The following is a 25,433-nucleotide window of genomic DNA, read 5'->3' as shown; positions in this document are numbered from 1 at the left end:
TCTCATGACAGTAGCACGATACAAATAGAGATGACAGTAAACTAATATGGATGAAGGCCTTAGGCCCGTACCAACCCGAGAAAAAAAGCTTATTCATGTAGTCCCATGAGAGATGATAAAGCACTGACTGGAATCACTCAATAGTATATATTTTTGTGCACTTCAAATGTATGGTTGAAATGACTCTTGTTTACCAGTGCTGAGATTATATCGAAAGATTATTAAGAACTTCCAGTAGAGTTAAAGCACTTGCTGGGATACAGTTCATTGTATTGTCTTGTGTAGTTCCACTAAAATGTATGATTGGCACAACATGATCCCTGTTTGCACAAGTAGGAACAAGGTGAAACCTTCATTATCTTAGTGAGAAAGGATAGGAAGAAATTAGCATATTACTCAAACAGTAGCATCAAATTCATGACGGACAATACGCAAAACATTGCCTCATTGAACCAATGGCAATAAATTGACATGCAAAACAATAGCACTATTATGTCATGACATTAATAATATTCCCTCCCTGCTCCACCACACGATTCACCTCCATAGACAAACATACACATGTACATGATTCAGCATAGGGTCCTACTAAAGATTTTTTTAACTCCGACACGAAAATTAGGCAGCAATAAATAAGTGGTACTTAAGTACTCCTAATTAATTAAGTGAGACAGCTGAAGTGGAAGGTCTCCCTGGAGGATCATCTCACATGTAAGTTAGTCGTTGCCGGAGCCCTTGAATGGCCTCGACTGAGGCCTCTGGCTTCAGCAAGATTGCCTTGGCACTGTTTCTTCTTCTTCTTCTTCTTCTTCCTCTTCATGCTTTGTTTCTCTTTCTCCTCACCAGTTGGTGAAACCAAGTACATGGTTGGCCTTCTAATTCAGAATTGGTTTTGTCAGTGAGGGAGTACAAGTGTACTAGTAAAAAATAGCATTATTTTCTCATGGCAGTCAGAAAATAGAGATGAACACATGCATTAAAAATAATTCTTACCTAAAGGAAGGTTATGGCGCCAATATGGATGATGAGGATTGGAACACAGATATCCCTTTGTGCAGTTCCACCAAAATGAACCAACTGTTCCATTCTGACATTCCAGTTAAACAACACAAAAGTCACTTGTTTTAAGAAGAGTTTTGTGCGGTGCACCAAAAGGTCACAACAGCAACCAGGTGAATTGGATATCCCTGTTTGCACAAAAAGGTACAGAGGAAACAGTTAGAGTCTCAAATAATTACAGGCAAAAACATTTGGCTAAACTTGTCATGGCTTATAATAGTTGCATGGCTTAATTTTTACCAGGGACATTAGATTAAGAACAACTAAATATTTGGTATAAGGGCATGGGACAGTGGGTGCACCAGCAGTCCAGCACCATGTGCATAAAAAGGGGCATAAAGTGGTGATTCATAGTTTGTTGCCAAGAGAAACAAACATCCAAGAAACATATCTGGGTTGGTCCCATTTTTGTTCACTCTAGTCCTGGTCATACCACTGTGTACAACGTTACCCCTATATTTCCCTTTTCGACCAAGAGACCGGTTGGATGACCAGTCTGTACTACTTTCACCCCCTTTCCTTCCTGTTTGTACCAAGTCCGATGTACATACTAAATTCCCCCACCCCCAGTTTATTTCTTGTTTGGCCCAAGTACTCCGTACAAGATTCCACTCCATGAAGTAGCTTTACCTCTAACAATAGAAGAAAAAAATAGGTGACGTTGGACCATCTGATCGAGAGGGGCTGACAGGTAGAAAAGGATGCACATGCAGTGACGTAGCGAGTTGGGGAAGTAGAGCTAAGATATACCTGAAGGTCGTCGGGATGTGGATAGGTGGGCAGCGGGAGGCCGGATCCTCCCACAGGCAAAGACGAAGGGATCGGAGGACCTCCTGCGCTGGTGCTCGGCCAGAGATAATGGTGCGGCCGGCAGTGGGTCTCCTCCCTCGCTGTCGATGACGGCCTAAACGCTGCCCCTCCTCCCCTTCACCGGCGGAGGGGGATACGTCTGGATCTATAACCAGCGGTGAGGATAGAAAGATAGTGTTTTTTGAAGGGAGAAAGACAGTGTTACTACCCCTATCTTTTTTAGATCTGGAGAGGATGAGAGTTTGTGAATAGAGCAACCCTAGCAAGCAAGCACGGATGCTCCGGTCTATATATATGTAGTGGGGTACTTTTCCTTTTTCACTCCATCAAAAAATCGTTTAAAATTGTGTACTACATGCCAGGTCGCGGTTTTTTTAGTTGTTGGTTGTTTTTTGAGATAGCTACCTGCTTGTTCCAAGTGGTGTTACGGTGTGCCAGGTCACACTTTGTATCGTTCAAGTCTGGTACTACAAGTCCCTCCATTAAATGAACAACCACCCCCTCATAAAAATTGTGAACAACCCCACGGCTAAAATTAGCGGAAACGTGGGTTGCCCCAACATGCATTATTATTTATATTTTCTACTCCCTCCGTTCCTAAATATATGTCTTTTTTATTAGCCACACCTAAGACAAGAATTTTTTTATTAGCAGTGAACCCCACATGTCATAGACACAAAAATTGTGGCAAGATTCCCTTAGGCAAGCCAAAGTGTGTCTAACAATTTGAGCAACTCAAGTTAGGCAAGTGTGGCAAGTGTGGGAAAAATAATGTGGCAACATAAGACAAACATAGTCACAATCCAAACAGCCCCATAATTTTTTGTGGCATGCATGAAAATTTGGTTAGTTAAATTTATAGTCAAAATTTGGCAAGGTGCATCAAATCAACACATGCAAGTATCAAAAGGAAATTCACGTCATGCATGCAGACTCGAGCGCCCTACCAAAAGTTACCCAAAGCGCAGGCTGCTACCTCAACTCGAGGAAGAGGCATTAAAGCCCACACTACCAGTGCATGATGTGGCTGACCAGCCACCCCGTGGCCGAGACAGAGCGGTGTACCAGACCGAAGTCCAGACCGCACCCCGTCGCCAATCAAACAATAAAACTAAGGCCCGGGGCTACACGAAGGACCTGCGAGACGTATTGGAAAACAAAGTAGGACAGTCAAGATCGATCTACGGATCACGGGGGCGCGCCACAATGCGTGACGATGACCGTCACGCCGGATACAATAAACCAAAGTCCGGTCGGGCCGAATACAAGACCAGACTCACTTGAACTACGTCGGGATGTAGCCCGGCATAGAGGCGCCGTGCACCCCCATGCTTCATAGATGAAGTAATGGATCATGAATTCCCAGAAGGGTTTAAACCCATGAACATTGAATCATATGATGGCACAACAGACCCCGCGGTATGGATTGAAGATTTTCTCCTACACATTCACATGGCCCATGACGATGACCTACATGCCATCAAGTACCTACCACTTAAGCTCAAAGGACCGGCCCGGCATTGGCTGAATAGCTGGCTTGAAGATTTTCTCCTACACATTCACATGGCCCACGACGATGACCTACATGCCATCAAGTACCTACCACTTAAGCTCAAAGGACCGGCCCGGCATTGGCTGAATAGCCTGCCAGCAAGCTCCATTGGCAGTTGGGAGGACCTGGAAAACGCATTCCTTGACAACTTCCAGGGCACTTACGTGCGACCACCGGATGCTGATGACTTAAGTCACATAACCCAACAGCCCGGAGAGTCAGCCAGGAAATTCTGGACTCGGTTCCTAACTAAAAAGAACCAAATTGTCGACTGTCTGGATGCTGAAGCCTTAGCAGCCTTCAAGCATAACATCTGTGACAAATGGATCGCCCGACACCTGGGCCAAGAGAAGCCAAAGTCCATGGAAGCCCTCACAACACTCATGACCCGCTTTTGTGTGGGCGAGGACAGCTGGCTGGCTCGTAGCATCACACCAAAAAACTCCGGTGATTCAGACGCCAGAGATAGCAACGGCAAGCCATGACGCAATAGACATAAGCGTCGCAACAATGGCAACAACGCTGAAGACACGGCAGTTAATGCCGGATTCAGAGGCTCTAAATCCGGACAAAGGAAAAAGTGATTCAAAAGAAACAGTCCGGGCTTGTCCAGTCTGGACCGCCTACTCGATCGCTCATGTCAAATTCACGGCACCCCCGACAAACCAGCCAACCACACCAATAGAGAATACTGGGTGTTCAAACAGGCAGGCAAGTTGAATGCCGAAAACAAGGAAAAGGGGCTGCATAGCGATGACGACGAGGAGCCCCGGCCGCCGAGCACAGGAGGGCAGAAGAAATTCCCTCCCCAGGTGAAAATGGTGAATATGATATACGCAACCCATATCCCCAAGTGGGAACGGAAGCGTGCACTAATGGACGTCTATGCGATGGAGCCAATCGCCCCAAAGTTCAACCCATGGTCCTCTTGTTCGATCACTTTCGATCGCAGGGACCATCCTACCAGTATCCGCCATAGCGGTTCGGCCGCATTGGTCCTTGACCCCATCATCGACGGATTCCATCTCACACGAGTCCTCATGGACGGTGGCAGCAACCTGAACCTGCTCTATTAGGATACAGTGCGCAAAATGGGCATCGACCCCTCATGGATCAAGCCCACAAAAACCACCTTCAAAGGTGTCATACCAGGTGTGGAGGCCTGTTGCACGGGCTCAATCACAGTGGAAGTGGTCTTCGGATCTCCGAACAATTTCTGAAGCGAGGAGTTAATCTTCGACATCGTCCCCTTCCGTAGTGGCTATCATGCATTGCTCGGACGAACCGCATTTGCAAGATTCAATGCGGTACCGCAATATGCATACCTCAAGCTCAAAATGCCAGGACCTCGCGGGGTTATAACAGCTAATGGAAACACAGAGCGCTCGCTCCGTCCGGAGGAGCACACAGCAGCCCTCGTGGCAGAAGTACCAAACAACCTTCTTAGGAAAACAACCAATTCAGCAATAAAGAACCCGGACACCATAAAGCGAGTCCGGAGTACCCCGCAACAGGATCATCCGGCATGTCCAGAGCTCGACTAGCAATTCGGCCTCCACCCTAGTCCCAGTCAAGCAGTGAAATTTGTGCCGCGCATACATAATTACGCACTTAAAATACCATGGGCATAGGCGGAGGCCCGGCTATGACACGGTCCACAATGCAGTTCGACCGCCCCAGGACCCACGCATCTTTACACCTTTTTTCTTTCAGGTCCCTATCTTCGGGAGGTCCTTCTGATAGACCGACTATCGGACACATAGCGGGACGTACACACCAAGAAGACAAAAAGCTTGGGCGTACAAGGGAATCCTCAGGTTGTCTCTGATAATGATCGTTATACCTGTTTTACATACCCGCACACAGCTCGCTTCTGGTCAGGATGTGTCAAACAGTCCCATTTTGCTTATCGCACTACTTGTATATGTACGTTTTGACATATTATTCGAATAACAAGGGAAAATAGTGTACAGCGTCCGCTTACTATTACATTTATTTACACCTTTCCTTTACTGCTTATTTATTACACCCATACATCCTGGTACGTCCAGTTTGCCAGGGGATTCAGTGTACCCCATAACATGGCAGGAAAAGTCTGAACACTTTCGACAGTGCGGCACCCCGAACTTATAGCATTATATGCATCAGCTCCGAATCATGTCTTGGGTCAATAGTTGGGTTTGCCCGGCTCCTATGTTTTGGTACCTTACGTTCCGCATAGGGAGAACTACTGTGATTGTGTCCCGGTTCTTCCGGACGAGCACCTTAGTAGAGAAAGCTGAAAACAGATTGTCATGATGAGGCGAGAGCTGGTCGCTGTTCGAGAGGTCTCAAATCCTTAAAGATTTTTTCCGCTTCAGGCGAGGAATTGGCCTTGTCCGATTTAGGCGTATATAGCACCCCAAGTTCGGCCTTCCGAATACTAGGGGCTTCGCCAAAATTTAAAATTGTATACTTCTATGGCCAAGTGAGAGTGATAAAGCCATATAGTCTGACTGCCTTGTTCGCTGCGCTAAATACCTCCTTAAAAGGACCAAAATGCTGGATAAAGAGTGTTTATATTTACCCCGAACACCCCATTACTAGTTACATGGGGGCAGAAGCCGACGACTGGCCAACTCTCAAGATTTTATAAACGGCCACACAGAAGGTGATATTTTAAATTAACAAGCACTATATAGCGCACATGAACTTGTTTTCATATTACAGGATGATATGAGTACATTCATTCAAATATTACATCCCTAGCACATTCATCCACCACAAGGCAGGCACCCTTAATGACATTGTCATAGTACTGTTCGGGGTGGCGATGCTCCTTGCCCTTCGATGGCCCCTCTGTCACCAGCTTCTCGGCATCCATCTTCGCCCATTGCACTTTCGCACGGGCTAAGGCCCTGCGTGCACCTTCAATGCAGACGGACCGCTTAATGACTTCAAGCCGCAGACAGGCATTTACCATCCGCTTGACAAGGCTAAAGTAGCTGCCGGGCAAGGGCTCGCCAGGCCACAGCCGGACTATAAGGTCCTTCATGGCCAGCTCGGCCTCCTTGTGAAGCTCGACCAGTTGCTTCAGCTGGTCGCTCAAAGGCATCGGATGTTCGGCCCCAATATACTGGGACCAAAACAACTTATTCGTCGAGCTCCCTTCCTCAGCTCGGTAGAACTCTGCGGCATCAGAGATGCTGTGCGGAAGATCTATGAATGCTCCTGGAGAGCTCCGAATTCGGGTAACTAAAAGGAAAGTCTCCTTCACATGCTTGCTTTGCATAATGAATGCCTTACCTACCGCAATCTTCTTGGCCGCCTCAATCTCCTGGACGGCCTTCTAGGCTTCGACCTTGGCATCTTACGCGCTCTAGAGGGCCTTCGCAAGATCCGACTCTTGCATCTTAGAGTCACGCTCCAAGGAATCGAATTTTTTGACGAAGTCCTATAGCTCTTGCTGGACCTCATCAACCCGAGCCTCCTGTTTTCGTGCTTGCTGCGCTCCTTGGCCGCTTTGTCTTCAGCCTCGGACAGCGCCTTCTTAAGGGCCGCCACTTCGGTCGTGGCCCCTATTATACTGATGCTTCTATTAGCGTCAACAATTCTTCCTTTATATGACATTCAGACGGGGTATCACTTACGTTTGTTCTCCTCGAGCTGCCTCTTCATGAGGCTGAGCTCTTCCTCGGCGCGCCCCAGGTCCCGCTTCAGTCCAGAGACCTTCGCAGTATGGGCGACAGCGGCCAGCAGCAACGCATGCTTATTCACATAGACATAATATGATTAGACTCCTGTGGAGGTCATTTCATCCTCTGTTCGGCCTTTCTTTCCGAACACCAAACAGAGCATCAGGGGCTACTGTCTATACTGTGACATTTTCTCATAATTTAATTACTTACCTCAAAGCCCGTTAGGAGGCTGGCACAGGCTTTGGTCAATCCGCTTCTGGTGGACTGAACCTTTGCAATCACCGTACTCATAAGAGTACGGTGTTCTTCATCAATGGAAGCGCCTTGAAGCGCTTCCAGCGAGTTGTCCGATGCCTCTGGATGGACAGCGGTCATCAGCACAGACGGCTCGCCCCTTAGCGAGGGGCTGCCTGCCTAAAACCAGAACCACGGGAGGTTCCGGCGCGGTATCCGGCTGGGGGCCAAGCTTGCTGCGGCCCCCCTCTTTAGATTCCATGGGGATCTCCCCCTCCCCCCATGTGCCCGGTATCGGTGTCATCCGCTTGCCGGGGGGTGGAGGCCATCGGTAGCGAATCGCTGTTCATCCCCGACGAGCTCAAAGACCCATCCGAGGAGAAAAGGTCGATGCGGGGTTTGGACGGACTGCATGAACATATCTTAACATCATAATAAGCCATAAAGCTAAACATGCTAGAAGTATTATGGTATCCGGATACTTACGACTTCGCCAGGGGCTTGTCCCTGGGTTGCCACTCCTCGTTGCTGTAGGCAGCTGTTATGGAGTTGCCCTGAGGGAGGGTCCTTCCCTTCTTGGACCCTTCGGCCTCCCCGGATGGGGAGGCCTTCCTTTTCTTCTCCCACTCGATTTTGTGGGAGGGGTTTTTCCTCTTCCTCCTCCTAGTTTTCGTTGGAGGAGTGCGCCTCTGTGTCTTCGGACGACGAGTCCGACACCACCTTGCGCCAGAGACCTTTCCTAGTCCCCGTGGCCTTCTTCTTGGCCTTCTACTCTGGCACCTCATAGGGCACCGGAAACAGCATCTCTGTTAGGAGAGTCATCGCTGTGTCTTCGGGTAGTGGAGCTAGGCAGTCGATCCGCTTCGCTGTCGCCACCCAGTCCTGTTAAGATTGGTGGGAAGGCTTAAATTCCTTTCACGAATATATTAGGGGAAGGAGCATCTTGTAAAACATAGAAGACTTACCGGATTGGCGAGGCGCTTTGCGCTGAGTCCACGATCTTCGGTAACGGGAGGAGGTACCTCGGCGGCCTTGAACAACACCTTCCAGACGTCCTTGTGCGTCGTGTCGAAGAGCTCTCGCAGCGTCTGGTGTTCGGCTGGGACGAACTCCCACATATTAAATGCCCATATTTGGCACGGCAGGATCCGGCGGAAGAGCATGACCTAGACCATGTTGACAAGCTTGATTTTCTTGCTTATCATATTCTTGACGCAGTTCTGGAGTGCGGTCAGCTCCGCTGGCTCACCACAGGCTAAACCCTTCCTTTTCTAGGAGGTAAGCCGCATGGGGATGCCTGATCGAAATTCGGGGACCGCCGCCTAGTTGGAGTCGCGCGGCTCGGTGATGTAGAACCACCCCGATTGCCACCCCTTCACTGTCTCCACATAGGAGCCTTTGAGCCAGGTGACGTTGGGCATCTTGCCCACCATGGCGCCTCTGCACTCCACTTGCTGGCTGACCACTATCTTCGGCTTCACGTTGAAGATCTTCAGCCAGAGACCGAAGTGGGGTTTGATGCGGAGGAAAGCCTCGCACACGACGATAAACACCGAGATGTTGAGGATGAATTTGGGGGCTAGATCGTGGAAATCCAGTCCATAATAGAACATGATCCCACGGACAAATGGGTGGAGGGGAAATCCGAGTCCGCGGATGAAGTGGGCGAGAAACACAACCCTCTCGCGCGATGTCTGCGGCTAAGTATCCGGCCTCCCTGAGCTTCATGATGTCCTCCTCCGTAACGAAGGAGGCCATCCACTTGCCTCCTGCTCCGGACATGTCCGGAATGGCTTTACGGAGATGGTGAGAACTTGGGCGCTGGAGCTCGAGAGTGCGAGAATGGATGAGTAAAGGAGGAAGAAGGCGTGGGTGAGAAAAAGGGAATCCCTATCCCTTTATAAAGGTGGTAGAAAATGTGCACCTCCCTACTTGCCCGTTAAAATTGCTTATTCCATAAGCACCATGATTGATTGCGCGGTTAGGTTACCCATGCCCGTATTGATGATACTCCCGCGATAAGGGGACACGATCTCTGCTTCGACAAGACGTGTCAAGAAAACTGCCTCGCAATATGTGCAGTAGCTGGTTGTGAAAAACAGTTCGAATAATGACCAGGCCATGGCGTGATGTCACACCATGAAAAGCTGTCAGCAGATTAAATTTGTGGAATAGTGTGCTCTCTATGGTGGTATGTGGAATTTGTTTGCAGAGCCGGACACGACCCTTGTGTTCAAAATCTTCTATGGAGTATTCGGAGAAGGAACCTGCCTTGCAATGCCGAAGACAATATGCGCGCCGGACTCATCGTCATTGAAGCCTGGTTCAGGGGCTACTGAGGGAGTCCGGGATTAAGGGGTCCTCGGACAGCCGGACTATATACTTTGGCCAGACTGTTGGACTATGAAGATACAAGATTGAAGACTTCGTCCCGTGTCCGGATGAGACTCTCCTTTGCATGGAAGGCATGCTTGGCAATTCGGATATGTAGATCTCCTTCTCTGTAACCAACTATGTGTAACCCTAGCTGTTGGGTTTCGTAGTAATTTCAAACATTTTCCTACGCACACGCAAGATCATGTGATGCATAGCAACGAGGGGGAGAGTGTTGTCTACATACTCAACGCAGACCGACTGCGGAAGCGATGACACGACGTAGAGGAAGTAGTCGTACGTCTTCACGATCCAACCGATCAAGCACCGAAACTACGGCACCTCCGAGTTCGAGCACACGTTCAGCTCGATGACGATCCCCGGACTCCGATCCAGCAAAGTGTCGGGGAAGAGTTCCGTCAGCACGACGGCGTGGTGACGATCTTGATGTATTACAGCAGCAGGGCTTCGCCTAAACTCCGCTACAGTATTATCGAGGTATATGGTGGCAGGGGGCACCACACACGGCTAAGGAATAGATCATGTGGATCAACTTGTGTGTCTAGAGGTGCCCCCTGCCTCCGTATATAAAGGAGTAGAGGGGGGAGGCTGGCCGGCCAAGGAGGGAGGCGCAGGAGGAGTCCTACTCCTTCCGGGAGTAGGACTCCCCTCCAATCCTATTCCAATTAGGATTCCCCGAGGGGGAAAGAGGGAGAAGGGTGGCCGGCCACCTCTCCTAGTCCTAATAGGACTAGGGGAGGGGGGAGGTGCGCAGCCCCCTTGGGCTGCCCCTTTCTCCTTTCCACCAAAGCCCATGAAGGCCCATATGGTTCCCGGGGGGTTCCGGTAACCTCCCGGTAACCCGGTAAAATCCCGATTTCACCCGGAACACTTCCGATGTCCAAACATAGGCTTCCAATATATCAATCTTTACGTCTCGACCACTTTGAGACTCCTCGTCATGTCCGTGATCACATCCGGGACTCCGAACAACCTTCGGTACATCAAAATGCATAAACTCATAATGTAACTGTCATCGTAACCTTAAGCGTGCGGACCCTACGGGTTCGAGAACAATGTAGACATGACCGAGACACGTCTCCGGTCAATAACCAATAGCGGGACCTGGATGCCCATATTGGCTCCTACATACTCTACGAAGATCTTTATCGGTCAGACCGCATAACAACATACGTCGTTCCCTTTGTCATCGGTATGTTACTTGCCCGAGATTCGATCGTCGGTATCCAATACCTAGTTCAATCTCGTTATCGGCAAGTCTCTTTACTCGTTCCGTAATACATCATCTCACAACTAACATATTAGTTGTAATGCTTGCAAGGCTTATGTGATGTGTATTACCGAGAGGGCCCAGAGATACCTCTCCGACAATCGGAGTGACAAATCCTAATCTCGAAATACGCCAACCCAACATCTACCTTTGGAGACACCTGTAATGCTCCTTTATAATCACCCAGTTACGTTGTGACGTTTGGTAGCACCCAAAGTGTTCCTCCGGTAAACGGGAGTTGCATAATCTCATAGTCATAGGAACATGTATAAGTCATGAAGAAAGCAATAGCAACATACTAAACGATCGGGTGCTAAGCTAATGGAATGGGTCATGTCAATCAGATCATTCAACTAATGATGTGACCTCGTTAATCAAATAACAACTCATTGTTCATGGTTAGGAAACATAACCATCTTTGATTAACGAGCTAGTCAAGTAGAGGCATACTAGTGACACTTTGTTTGTCTATGTATTCACACATGTATTATGTTTCCGGTTAATACAATTCTAGCATGAATAATAAACATTTATCATGATTATAAGGAAATAAATAATAACTTTATTATTGCCTCTAGGGCATATTTCCTTCACTAGCCCCCTCTGGTGTCTATATAAACCGGAGGGTTTAGTCCATAGGACAATAACAATCATATTCATAGGCTATCTTCTAGGGTTTAGCCTCTACGATCTCATGGTAGATCAAATCTTATAATACTCATATCATCAAGATCAATCAAGCAGGAAGTAGGGTATTACCTCCATCAAGAGGGCCCGAACCTGGGTAAACATCGCGTCCCCCGCCTCCTATTACCATTGGCCCTAGATGCACAGTTCGGGACCCCCTACCCGAGATCCGCTGGTTTTGACACCGACACTCCCCCGTTTCTCTCTTCTCAGCCAACGCCCGCCGAGCGATTAGATTTCGGCTATCGACGGTTTATTCAATTACAGTCCCACATGTCAGTGAAATTGCAAGACAACGCGTGTCCCCTCTGGTGAGCTGCGTGCGAGCCGGGCTGTCGGGGGTGCGATGCATACGAGTCATAAGTGTGCCACCTTTTCCTTTAGAACTTGCGAAGCATAACATTTTCGCGCGATCGATCGATAGAAATCCAGAACAAAATGACGAGAGCGGTGCTTTCCCGCTTGTTAGGCGGGCTAGTTCGAGTGATATGACGTGCTACAGTGCCGTCCACTTGCTCCATTTTTAGGTAAGCAAGAGTTTACACTCTTACGTGGGAGGTGTGCAAAACACCGCGAATCTGTTTTTGATCGAGGGATAACTGTTCCCTGCCAAATAATGGAGGACTGTTAGCGATTATAGCATGATAGTTAGGGCATCTCCAGCGCTGGCCCACAAATTTACACCGGCATCTGTCCGAGGACACTGATGGATGCCATCCAATGCTGCCCGCATACCTTTCGAAATCTATATGAACTAACCGGATGAAATTCATGCAAACAAAGCAAATTTCAAATTAACCGGATAAATTCATTACATTTCGAAAACTTTTCCTACAAACTTGACGAAATTCATTACATATTTCGCACAAACCATAATAAAACCTACTGTAAACCTAATCTAAACGATCGTCGGAGCCCGACCACCATGTCTGGCCATGAACCCTAGAAAGCCGGACATTGCCTTTGCCTCCTCCTCATCCGCCTCGATAACCTCCTCCTCCGGAGCACAAGGTTCTGAAGATTTCCGCCTCCACGTTGCCGTCAAGAGGCTAATCGGCCGCCGATGTTTACCCCACCAAGCTTGGCGTTGACTGGGTGGAGTAGTGGTGGCCTTCCTGGGACCAGAGCGGTGGCGACCTACCATGTACTACTCTTCTGCGCTGCCGGCTGCGCCCGCGGACGCGCGCCGACTTAGTGGTCGTGGTGGCGGAGGGCGGCCCGGGGGGTGGGGGGGTGGTTGCCGGCGATCTCCTTCGTTTGCTCCTGCGATAGTATGGAGAAGAGAGCTTTGGAGCGCCCCCGGAGCGGAGCCGCCGATGTCCCTCATCTGCTCCTGCGACAGTATGTCCAAGAGAGCTTCGGAGCGCCAGGAGGCCATGGTTGGAGTGGTGCCAACAGAAGGAAGGGACCGGAGGAGAATAAGTGTGGGTCGTTGGCTATGGCTGGGAGCTGGGGCTCAAGTTAATATACCGGGCGAATGGCAATGAGCCGCGGCAGACGGATGGACAACTGGCGCCAGAGTAGGTTCATCGGGCATGAATGCGAACGCTACTTCAGTGACTTAACTACAGATGCGTTGGGTTACTGACATGTGAGCCCAACAGGCATCTGGCCCTCATGTCAGTGACACACCAATTGCACCTGCAGTTAAGTCCGGTGAACGCGGCATTGACGTTCTGGAGAGACGGTGACCGTTTCAGGCGGGAAGCGCGCGCTAGCGACGGAAGAGGTTTCGGTGTGCAGTGGCACTAAGATCGGTCGCTCACGATAGTACATACTCCGTACCATACTACCTAGTACCCTCTCTAGCTAGGCTGTTTTATAGATTGTCGTTGTGATGGATGATAGACATGAGCAAGGCGCTCCGAGTATGACCGTTGGTGTTGAGCCAGGTGAATACATGCTGGACGTTCGCATAGGCCTCCATCAAACGTCTAAACAGTAATGTCAAGCACCGCCGCGGCGCGCAGGTGATGGGCTTGCCCTTTGCGTTGCGCCATGAGCAGGACTTTGATTTAGAGGGCGATGTGCATGCATTAGCATGCTTTGATAGCGTGAGCGTGAGTGTCTGATGCGAAGTATTTCATTTTCATTTGGCTGACGAGGGTGCGTTGCAGCGATGAATCCGTGGTTTGATTCCCCACATACGCATAATTTTGGTTTTTACAGTATTTCTTTCTCCATTGACAGGTAGGCCCGCGTAGATAGATAAAGAACATGAGCTGATGAGGCTTATGCGGACTGTTTGACTGGTTAACCAGACAAATACAAAGCTATACGCTCAGCGGGTGACCTTATAATCACCATATCTCGTATACAATGATCAAAGTGAGCTATCAAGACAAGTTCGATGACCACCGATGCACTTTACTCGCTAATAAATGACCAGGATTGAAGGGGAATCCAAATTTCCTTCGTGTTTTGTCCTTGAGCTCTTGACAAACCAATGCACTATACGGTTGTCCGGCCACTCCACCCCAGAGCTCTCACCAAGTGTCGTTTATGCCACTGCGCCGCACACTAACCGGTAAGGCAGCGATGGCATCCCGCCGCGCCGAGTTCCTCGCCGCCCATGACCTCACAGAAAATGGTAGGGAAGGGATGGCATCCCGCCGTGCCGAGTTCATCGCTGCTCGCGACCTCGCAATTATGTGGGAGGAACTTGAAGATGCCAAGGCCGAATGGGCGGTAGAGCAAGAGGCGGCCAAAGCCGCACAGAGGGAGCGGAAAATTCATAAAGCACTCAAGAAAAGTGAGGCCCGCCACCGCAAGAAAGAAAAGGACGCACGCGCTGCTGCGGAGAGGTTGGCGGAGATCCAAGCACGGTAGGGTGTCGCCGACAAAGCCGGGAAGGAGAACGACGACGTCTGGCCAGCATGTGAGAAGAAGTAGTACTAGTAGTTAGTGTGTGTGTCTGTGTCTGAGTACGAGCATGTACCAGTACTACTAGTTACTACTATAGTTTTTAGAGAAAATTACCAATATATTAGCCTAGACTAAAGGGAAAAATTCCTATCCTATGCAACAAGTGGCATCTCTTTCTCTATAGGAATTGAGATGCATGTCATCTCACTTCCTATGATTTTCATATTCCTATAAAATTCCTATCCTATGAACGAAAGGAGGCCTCTGTTAGAGTAACTACTGTAGCTAGCAGTACTGCTGGTACAGTAATTTTCTTCAACAAGCGGAATTCAACGAAGTCATGATGGTTCCTTCGTCCGAGCAACTTCAAAGTGGGAAGTGGGCCTGTGATTTGATGGCTTATTAGTCATTGTTACTGCAGCATGACGACCGGGGTGACTCTCCCTTGGAGTTCTGCGTGCATGGCAAGTGGACCAGGATGGTCGACGTCCCACATGTTGGCGAACGAAAGTATTCTTTCAGATATCGAGGAGCAAGGAAACCGCGTGGTATAGTATCACTGCTGATTGGTTCTAAAAAAATAGTATCACTGCTGATTTATAATTATTTTTTATTTCTGTTGAATGCTAGCGTTTCAACTCTTATGACGAAGAGTGCCAAACACGGCACGTGCTGGATGTCCCACACATCAGCGAAGGGAGTGAGACATGAACAGCATGGTAGAGACCAGCGTAAAAAAACAACGTGGTAGAGCGTCTCCACTTCTTCCACTTCTGGGTTGGAGACCACACGTAGTAGTACTTAGTGGTATGAACGATACAAAGTGTGACCTGGAGAGAAATACACGTCTAGTTGGGAGGTCTCGGAGCATACACGTAAACAAATATAAAAGTTAATATGTGCCTCCAACTAATATAGTATTAGTAGAGTACTTAGGCACGTACTCCATAACATCACCGTGCATGGCACGTACAACATTTAGTGGTACTACGTAGTAAGAGACAAATGCCGCCCAAGAGTTCCCTTCTCGACCTACTTTTGGGTGTTTGGTAGAGTGTATGGAGGGTGCATGAGTCCACACTAGTTTAGCACAAATACACTAGAAGCATGCATGAAGAGAGCATGCATGAAGAGGGGTGTTGAGTTGAGCATGCATGAAGAGGGAACAACTATGCTGAGACGAGAACGCAACCAAACACACCCTATATGCCACGCATGTTCATACCATTTGTGTTTTTCTACTTCACTTACTACGCTACATTACTCAGGTTCGTACGTCCACTCCTGGGTACATGTCCGTCTCGTAGTTCCAGTCCCACGTGTTCTTCATATAGATGGAACGATCCTTGCATAACATGTGCACCTTGATGCTAGATGTCTCGCGTGTTGGCAAAAGGATGAACAAAGCTCACGTAAAAAAAATAGAGTGGAAGAACATAGATTCCCGACGACCGAGAAGGAGTAAGGAACCTCGTGGTGGAGTGTCTGCACTCATAATATTTAATATTATTCAGCGATATGAAATCAACCAATCATCTCCACAGTGGACTGGAAGAGTACGAAACACGGTAGCCCAGTGTAGTTACATCATACTAGTACATGGCTAACGCACGCTATCAACATATTTCTTGGCTTCCGTGCGACACCTATCTCTAGTAATCCAGCAGCCTGTATCGCTTCTCCCTCCTCGTCTCTATCAAAGTGCGGCGGGCTGGAATTTTTGCCGTCTATTGAGGCCGGTTAACTCATCACATGTTAGCGACATGCCAAGAGCATTCTAAAAAAAATTTCCTTTCACGTTCCGTTTTCAAAAAGAAAAAAAATCCTTTCACGTACGAATTCGACTGTATGCTTTGAGCAACTTGCATGTCCTATACTGCTCCTGTTTGATACTCTAACTTAGCTAGAGGTTAGACTAACTCATGACTAACCCTGAACTAACTGCAGCCAAAGAGGTGTTTGGGTCACAGGGTTAGATTGACAATAAATGCACTTGATGGAGAGAGAAAAGTGATTGTTTAGTGGTCCCAATGAGAACTATCTCCAGTTAGCACCTCTTGGGTTGGATAGTTTTTTTTTGGTCGGTTCGGTGCAACTTGCGCCAATTTAAACCCTCATGCTTGGATACTTTAGGGCTATTTGAGCCCCAACTAGCTCAAACTAACTCTAACCCATGGATACGAATAGGGCCTATGGCCAGTCTCGACGCGGAGCAGTCGCGTGCACCGGGAAGCGGTGCTCTCTCGGCCGTCGCGCCACTTCAAAGCCGGCGCCAGTGAGAGGTCACCTCCGCTCTGGCCGGGCATTAATGGGGCACTGACGCTCCAAGGCGACACTGACCGTTTCACACGGGAAGTGCACGCTGGCAAGGGAGTATAGGTTTTGAACCGTTTCAGGTGTAGTACTAGTAGTTTGCAAAACTACTCAATTATTGCACTCAGTTTCCTAAGAAATTGTGGTAAAAAACGTTACTCCATAGCCCGCTTCCCTTCTCCTTCCTCTTCCACCACTCGCGCACGTCCGCGGGAAGCGACCCGTCAACCCTTATATAGGAGTGCTAGCACAAAAAGGTGCATGCATGACCACTAAAATTTCCATATTAAAGCGCCGCTCCGGCGGGAGTATGGGGTATGTTGTTACCTTCGGCCTGGCCATGGCTACCGGGCGACAGCGATCAGAGAAGAGGCGGCGGGAGGGGAATGAATGCAGCTACTGTTTGGGTTCGCCTTCCGGCTTAAATAAATGCGCAGCATCACGTGTACCCGCGGGTGCACAAATTGTAACATACGTGTCCGCTTAATTGGGCGTCACGTAACTGGTGTGTGTGTGTGAGAGAGATTCTGAGAGACAGAGTGCGTGTGTGTGACTCTACTCTTCGGACATGTACTCAACCTTTCGCATCGGGATATAAGTATAATGGTATTTACTTTACCTAGTGATTTACGTGGCCATGTTAATGTGGTTGTGTCAAAAAAATGTCACTTCCTGCTCGTGATTTGCGTTATATAATTACAAGCAAGATGCTCGTGCATTGCACGGAACATCAATATGCATTTTTTTACAAAACACCTGTTGTGATTGACCCATGCAAGAGTAATCCCATGTGTAAAAACTAATGATATATCGTGATTTTTGTTGAAAACTGGTATCTCGATAATCTCATAAAAATGAAAGATGAGAGATAAGGCGAGGAGGAGTGGAGCGAGGTGGTGACTGGTGGTCGGAATGGGCGGAGGCATGGGGATGGACGGCGCCGGCAGGCGGCAGCGGCCACCATGCTAGATTGTTCCAGAGACTTCCTTTTTTAATTGTTGAGCAATGAGGTTGTGGGAGATAAGGATGTGGAGCGAGGTGCGGGTATCTTTTGTAAAATTATCATAGTTTGCTTTCTATCCGTCAGTTATAGATCATACGGTCTGTATTACAAGATGGCAGGGACACCATCATCGCCAACTCGTTTTTTATAATGGTACAAATGATAAGTTTGCTGACTACTAAAGTAAAGTGGAATTTGTCCATGTTATGCAAGTAAATTAAGGTGATTGTTTATCATACGGGTAAGGTTGGACGAAGGGTGGTAGGAACAAATGCTCCGCCTAGAGCATGTGTGTGTGAGATGGAGTCTTAGTGTGTGTGTGTGTGAGAGAGAGAGATGGAGTCTTAGTGTGTGTGTGTGTGTGAGAGAGAGAGAGGGAGAGAGATGGAGTCTTAGTGTGTGTGGGGGGGGTGGGGGGGTGTGCGTGCGTGTGTGTGTGTGTGTTTGTGTGTGAGAGAGAGATGGAGTCTTAGTGTGTGTGGGGGGGAGGGGGGTGGGTGTGCGTGCGTGCACGCGCGCACGTCTGTTTGTGTGTTTGTTTGTGTGTGTGTGTGTGTCGCGGGGTCCTCGGTGGCAGATGTAATTTAAGTGTGCATGGATTCATCATAGAGAGGTGATGTTTATGGCAGAGTCCACCAACAATGGGGTGCGAGAGAGAAAATGCCCGTAGAGAGGGAAGAGAAGGTGTGTGCGCGTGAGAGGATTCGACATCGAGAGAACGTGTTTGTTTGAGAGACACCGAGGGAGACTACTATATATCGATGGTGCATGTAGGCGGGAATTAAACAAAGGGATGGTCTTATTCGTTTCGGGGATATAGGGGAAGAGTGAGAGGCGGGGGGGGTAGCTAGAAGGAGATTGTTAAGTGTGAGTGTGTGTTTTACCCATCCAGGCGGAAGTTATGTGCACACAAGAGGAGAACGATTCGATGTGGCGTTAGGATTGAGGGTAATTAACTACGTATGGAGACATAGAGACCTTGAACGTGCATGTGTGAGATGTATACATGTATACGTGGGATGTGTGTGTGTGTGTGCGCGCGCGTGCATGAACGAGATAAAAGAAAGAAGACATAAGTCATAATATCAACGACATGGGAGAGACGGATCGGTATGACAATATGCATGCATGTGAGAATGCAGGGAAGAAGGCCCGACAATTGAGCATGTGTTTTTGTCTTTAAGAGATGGTGGCGTGGGCTGGAGCATGCATATATGGCGAGCAGAGGAAGTGAGGCACAACGATTGTGCAAAAGAGATCAACCTATAAATGCATATGTATGGAGAGACATATATAGTGTGGTAGTGTGGGTGATAGGAAGTGAGATTCCATGCGAGAAATAAATGTTGACGGAGAAACTACAGATAGATACAGAGATGGAGATGCTAGCTAGAGGGACATCCGCTAGTTTGGGTGTTGGAGATGACCGCCGGGTGGTTCAGAGCGTGAAGTTATATATGTGTGTGAGAGGGCACTTGACTGCATGTAGAGAGAAACATATGTAGTGTGCGTGATAGGAATCAAGAGTGAGGGAAAGAAAGAAGGTTGATGGAGAAACAGATAAATAGTAAGATAAAGACGCTAGCTAGTGTCCATTAGAGATAGGAGTTGAGTGGATCAGAAGGCTGAGTTATGTGTGTGGGTGTGAGAGAGATAAGAGAGGGTGCATGTGAGTCACATACAAACAGATATCAGAGAGAAATGAGATCTCGAGAGACGGAGTTTTGTGTCTGCGAGAGCGAAAGATATTTCACAACGAGAGTGATAGCTAGAGAGACATATGAGGGAACGCAAGATATCTCTAGGGAGAGAGAGTGTGTGTGAGCAACATACAAGAGAACAATGGAGAAATATGAGACCCTGGGACACAGAGTTTGTGTTTGTGTGTGAGAAAGGGATATTTAAGAGGAAGAGTCGTAGGTTTTCATATCTAAGGAGCGAAAGACATCTCTGTATGAGGGGTGTGCAAGTGGCACATATGGGAATAGTAGAGAGAAATGAGACCCCGGGAGACAAAGTTTTGTGTTTGTGTGAGAGAAAGAGATTCCACATGGAGAATCATAGTTAGAGACACATAGCAGGGAGCGAGATATACTTAGAGAGAGATAGAGTGATGAAGGTCGAGGGAGAGAGTACCGTCAGTGTGTTACGAAGATAAAAGATCATTGTCGACATACAGGTAGCACGAGAGATACCTGAGAGACGATGAACGTGTATAGGTCCAGAGGGATAGTCCTATATAAGCATGAGTGATAGCTATATGAGACGAATACCTGGATTAAAGGGGATTCAAATATTTAAATTGGAGATCACGACATCGATAATATCATAACGCAACTTGGTGTATCAAACATGCATATTCATTTGAATTTGGGCACATGTGTAATGTTATATAGTTTATCCATATTGGTGATCCATAGATTCTTTAATTACAAACAATGCATGGTTTATATGCAATTAATGTATAAACGGGATTACACTATATGTTGCGTGTGTGAAACACATTATACATGTTTGAGAAGTAAAAAAAAACCGCGTGAAACACACATTAATTGGAGACAATTAGCGAGGAATGCATACATTGGATTTCAACATAAAGTGGTTTCAAATATTTGAAAATCCAAATTAATGGATACAACCTTATGAATCGGAGATCATGCCATTTGTAAACCATATTTATGTATAAATGGTGTTGTGCTTTTGAAAGTATATATAAAAAATGATGTATATAGAATTTAATTCCAATTGAAAATGGATCCCGCCCAAAAAAAATAGAATACAAACGGGATTTGAATTGAGTTGGCATGGTAAACGTGTACTTTGCAAAATTTGAACGAAGCGGGGAAGGTCACAGTAACCGCCTGAAACCAAAATCTGTGAGATGTAAATTACTACTGCCTATCCCTGCCACGCAAAGCCTATCTGCTGGATTTCTATAGGTTTCAATAGGAGCAGGTTTGTAATTTCACCCAAACGTGACAAAACACAATGTGTCCTTAGCCGAAATCGACTCCCTCCCTGATTCATATTCATACACGGTGGGCGCCAAAAACAAACTCTAGTCGGCAAATATTCAGTGTATGCGAGATTACCGTCCTATCCCCAACCGACAATATTGCTGTGATGTAGTAGAAATTTGAAATGGGGGCTAAGTTTGTAAATTTCCTCGCATTTGAGACAAGAACGCCCTGAATACATGGTTCCCCCCTTCCTCTCTACCTCCCTTTTCCCCATTTGTACTCCGTGGGCGCCAAAACACGCTCTCCACCCCACCCTCCTCCGTCCGCCGCCGTCCGCCACCCCATCCACCGCCGTCCTCCTACACCATGCCGGAGCTGATACCCCGATGCCGCCGTCCATTACAAGAGATCAACCTCTCTCATCGACAGCTTCGGACCGGGATCCTTGCATCCCGTCCTCTCGCTTCATCCCTGCCGTCGTCCACCTTGCCGGCGCCGCTCCTACAACCGTCTCGTCCACCGTGCCCCGCCGCCACCGTCTACCCTCCTAGATCTTCTTCCACGCTGTCGACAGCCATCGCTACCGCAGCACGGTCAAATTCTCAGCAGAAGCATACACGACGCCACACCAGAGGCGGTACTCTTCCGTATCTGCTCAACTTATTTATCACAACAAGAAAATAGATCGCCACTGCTTTACTCTGATTTCTTGTCTTTGTTGCGAAGTTGCCTTTGTCCCGTTTTCACCTTCAGATCCGCCATGGCACGCTCAACACTATACTCCCAATGCTTATGGTTTTCCCCTTTTATATTCCACACTAGTTAAATCACAGTAGACTAAATTTCAAAATTGGGTGTCAATTTTTCAGAGCTCGCCGCAGTTCGCCGGTGCGAGCGAAGGGGCTCGGGTGGTTGTGGGGCCTCGCCGAACGAAGAAAACTCGACGCGGGTGGGGGCTGGGGTGATGGTGGGGGGTGGGGGTGGCGGAGGAACACAGGCGGTGGGGGCCGGTGGTCCGGCCGGCGGCCCGTGCGGTGTTCTGTATGGGAAGAATCAGAGACAAGGAAGAAGAAGGGTTAAGAGACGTAGGATCTTCATCCAACCGCCTAAAATGGTCGAGAGACAGCTGGGAGTTGCATTCTTAATGCGCTCTGGTTCATCATGTGTGGGCACTGCGCAACCAACATTTTATTATCCAAAATCTGCTTGCTCTTCTTTACCATGTTCCTCTTCCGTTCTTCTTTAATATGTACTCTCTCCGTTCCTAAATACAAGTCTTTGTATAGATTCCACCATGGACTACATATGGAGCAAAATGAGTGAATCTACACTCTAAAATGTATCCAGATACATCTGTATGTGATCCATAGTGGAAATCTCTACCAAGACTTATATTTTGGAATGGAGGGAGTATGATAGTAGTACAGTATGTTCCTTGTAATGAAGATGAGCAGGGACATTTTCAGTGTAGAGGTCTATACGGTCGGTTGTGATGGACACTTTGAGTCTCTTTGATTCGTAGGATTTTGTAAACATAGGAATAGGATTTGTAGTGGCCTGCCCACTTGAATCCTATAAGAATAGCAAGGAAATGCGGGGAGTTGTGTCGCCTTTGAGAGTTACACTGATATTAACAGTACCGCACCTTCACTTGAAGAGAGCTGGTATCCGAAGCCTTTCTAGCCATACCGACAATACTAGCACATATATTCCAGCTAGTTCCACTTTGCTGATTTTACTTTGATGCTTAAGGTTTTCCCGTTATATGTACACTATGATCTGTGTAGCTGCTTTGTGTCGCACTAGTAGCAGTCCACTCTTGAAGCTAAACACTGCAATGACTTACAAAATTGGCACCAAGGCATTGAGTGCCATTCTGGATGCAATGAAACTCATACGCTCCCCACCTGTTGACTCTTGTTCAGAATATGATCCTAATGACTCTTGTTCAAGATTGCCACATATAGAGAGGCAGCATGGAATTGCATTTCTTTGGGCGCTGTGACTCATCATGAGTGGGCAACCAACATTGTATGCAATGAAGAGGAACCTCAAGAATATGCTTCCTCTTCTGTTCTTTAACATGTTCCTCTTTGTTTATTCTGTATTTAGTACGTACAATATGTTCTTTGTCAGGAAGGGGCACTGTTGGTGTCAAAACCGGCGGATCTCGGGTAGGGGGTCCCAATCTATGCGTCTAAGGCTAATGGTATCAGGAGGCGAGGGACACGATGTTTTAACCAGGTTCGGGCCCTCTCGATGGAGGTAAAACCCTACTTCCTGCTTGATTGATCTTGATGATATGAGTATTACAAGAGTTGCTCTACCACGACATCGTAGAGGCTAAACCCTAGAAGCTAGCCTATGATGATTATGATTGTTGTGCCTCTACGGACTAAACCCTCCGGTTTATATAGACACCGGAGGGGGCTAGGGTTTACACAGAGTCGGTTACAAAGAAGGAAATCTATTATCCCGATCGCCAAGCTTGTCTTCCACGCAAAGGAGAGTCCCATCCGGACACGAGACGAAGTCTTGAGTCTTGTGTCTTCATGGTCCAACAGTGCGGCCAAAGTATATAGTCCGGCTATCCGGATACCCCCTAATCCAGGACTCCCTCAGTAGCCCCTGAACCAGGCTTCAATGACGATGAGTCCGGCGCGTAGATTGTCTTCGGCATTGCAAGGCGGGTTCCATCTCCGAATACACCAACGCAGATTGAGGATTGTGTCCAGCTTTGCGAGATAATTTCCGCACACCACCGTAGAGAGTATAGCACTTCATAAATCTGATCTGCTGACAATTTTTGTACGGTGTGCTCTTACGCCGTGGCCTGGTCCAACACGAACCGGTTTTTCTTGGCCTGCATCGATACGCATTGCGAGGAGGTTTTATTGGCACACCTTGCCAAAGCAGAGATCGTGTTCCCCTTATCGCGGGATCTTCCATCAATACGGGCGTGTGCAACCCCACGATGCATGTTGGTATGACTCCGCATTTTTAGGTAAGTCCCAAGCGGTTAAGCTGAGGACGCTTGATGTTCACCCCCTTTATAGAGGGGCCGAGGCCTATCCCTCTTTTCTACCATGCTTGCCCCTTTCCACATCTCGAGTCCCAACACCCGAAACCCAAGCTTAAGCACTTCGGATCTTCAATCATGTCCGGATCCAACCTTCAAGGCCGGTGGATGGCCTCCTCTGTCACAGAGGAGGACATTGCGAAGCTCAGGGAGGTCAGATATTTGACCGCCGACATCAAGCATAGGCTTCCTTCTCCAGGGCAGGTCATCCCTACTCCCGAGCCCAACGAGAGCGTCGTATTTGTTTCTCACTTCCTCCGCGGCTTAGGCTTCACCCTTGATCCCTTTGTGAGAGGGCTCATGTTCTATTACGGGCTAGATTTTCATGTTCTAGCTCCAGACGCCATCCTTCACATCTCATCGTTCATCATCGTGTGCGAAGCTTTTCTCCACGTCACCCCGCACTTCGGCTTATGGCTCAAGACCTTCAATGTGAAGCCGAAGATGATTGAGGGGAGACACGCGGAGTGCGGAGGTGCTGTAATAAGCAGGAACGCCGATGCCCCATGGCCAGAGGGCTCCTTCCCGGAGGTGTCCGATCTATGGCAGCGGAGGTGGTTTTACATCACGGCTCCCAGAGTCACAAAGTGGGTGGCTGCCCCCGACTTCCGTTCGGGCCCTCCACCTCAACTGGCGTCATGGGCCAATGTGGGACTGGATTGGGGGCCTGCTAACGATGAACCAACATTGCAGAGCCGCATTCGGGAGCTTCTTGAGAGGGACATTAACCTTATCAGCGTAATTCAGGTAATGCTAGTCCGACGGATCTTGCCATGCAAACGCTGGCCTCTCCGGATGTGGGAATTCAATCCGGAAGGTCCGCGGACTATTCTGCACTTTTTCGGCATGACGCTCGAAGGGATGTGTAAGTTATTCTTCGGACCACAAGTAAAGTGTCCGGACACCACCGAGGATGCGGGTCTGAGCTGCAACCACCCAGATACCAGAGTAAGTAACCTAGAAACCGAACACTTCGTTTATATTTATCATAACATTATTCTGAAAACCATCTGCGTCCAGGAATGGCTCAGCAAGGCGCAGAGAATCACGTGTCCGGCGCCACTTCCCGAAGGCTCACCTACTCCTGCCATAGCCAAGATGCTTAGTCGTGTGCTAAATCAAGCGCCTTCGGGTAAAGACAAAGGGGAGAACAGAGAAGCAGAACTTCACACATTGCACATCCAAACCGGGGGAATTGCTACCTCCACAAAGGAGGATAGTCAGGGAGGGGAATCTAAGGTCTCCTCCCCTCGCGGGAAGAAAAGGTCCGCCTCCGAAGACTTGGAGATGGAGGTGCCCAAATAAGGGAAGAAAACTTCACCAGGGTGCCCTGCCTCGAAGGGCGTCCTAACCGCGCCATGCCCGCAAACGGTCCAGCCCTCAGCCGAGCTGTAAGTTAACCGTAATTACAAAGCTACTGCTTCCTCCTCCGAGAAAAATAACCAGGATCCATTCTTTGCAGTCCGGCTAGCAGCTCTTCTCGCCAGAGTTCGTCTTCGTGGGATCTCCTTCCGGAGATGATGGAGAGTG

This window comes from Triticum urartu, chromosome 1 (genome assembly GCF_003073215.2).
Source record: "Triticum urartu cultivar G1812 chromosome 1, Tu2.1, whole genome shotgun sequence".
In the NCBI taxonomy this organism is placed as follows: Eukaryota; Viridiplantae; Streptophyta; class Magnoliopsida; order Poales; family Poaceae; genus Triticum; species Triticum urartu.
This window is presented reverse-complemented; position numbering follows the sequence as displayed.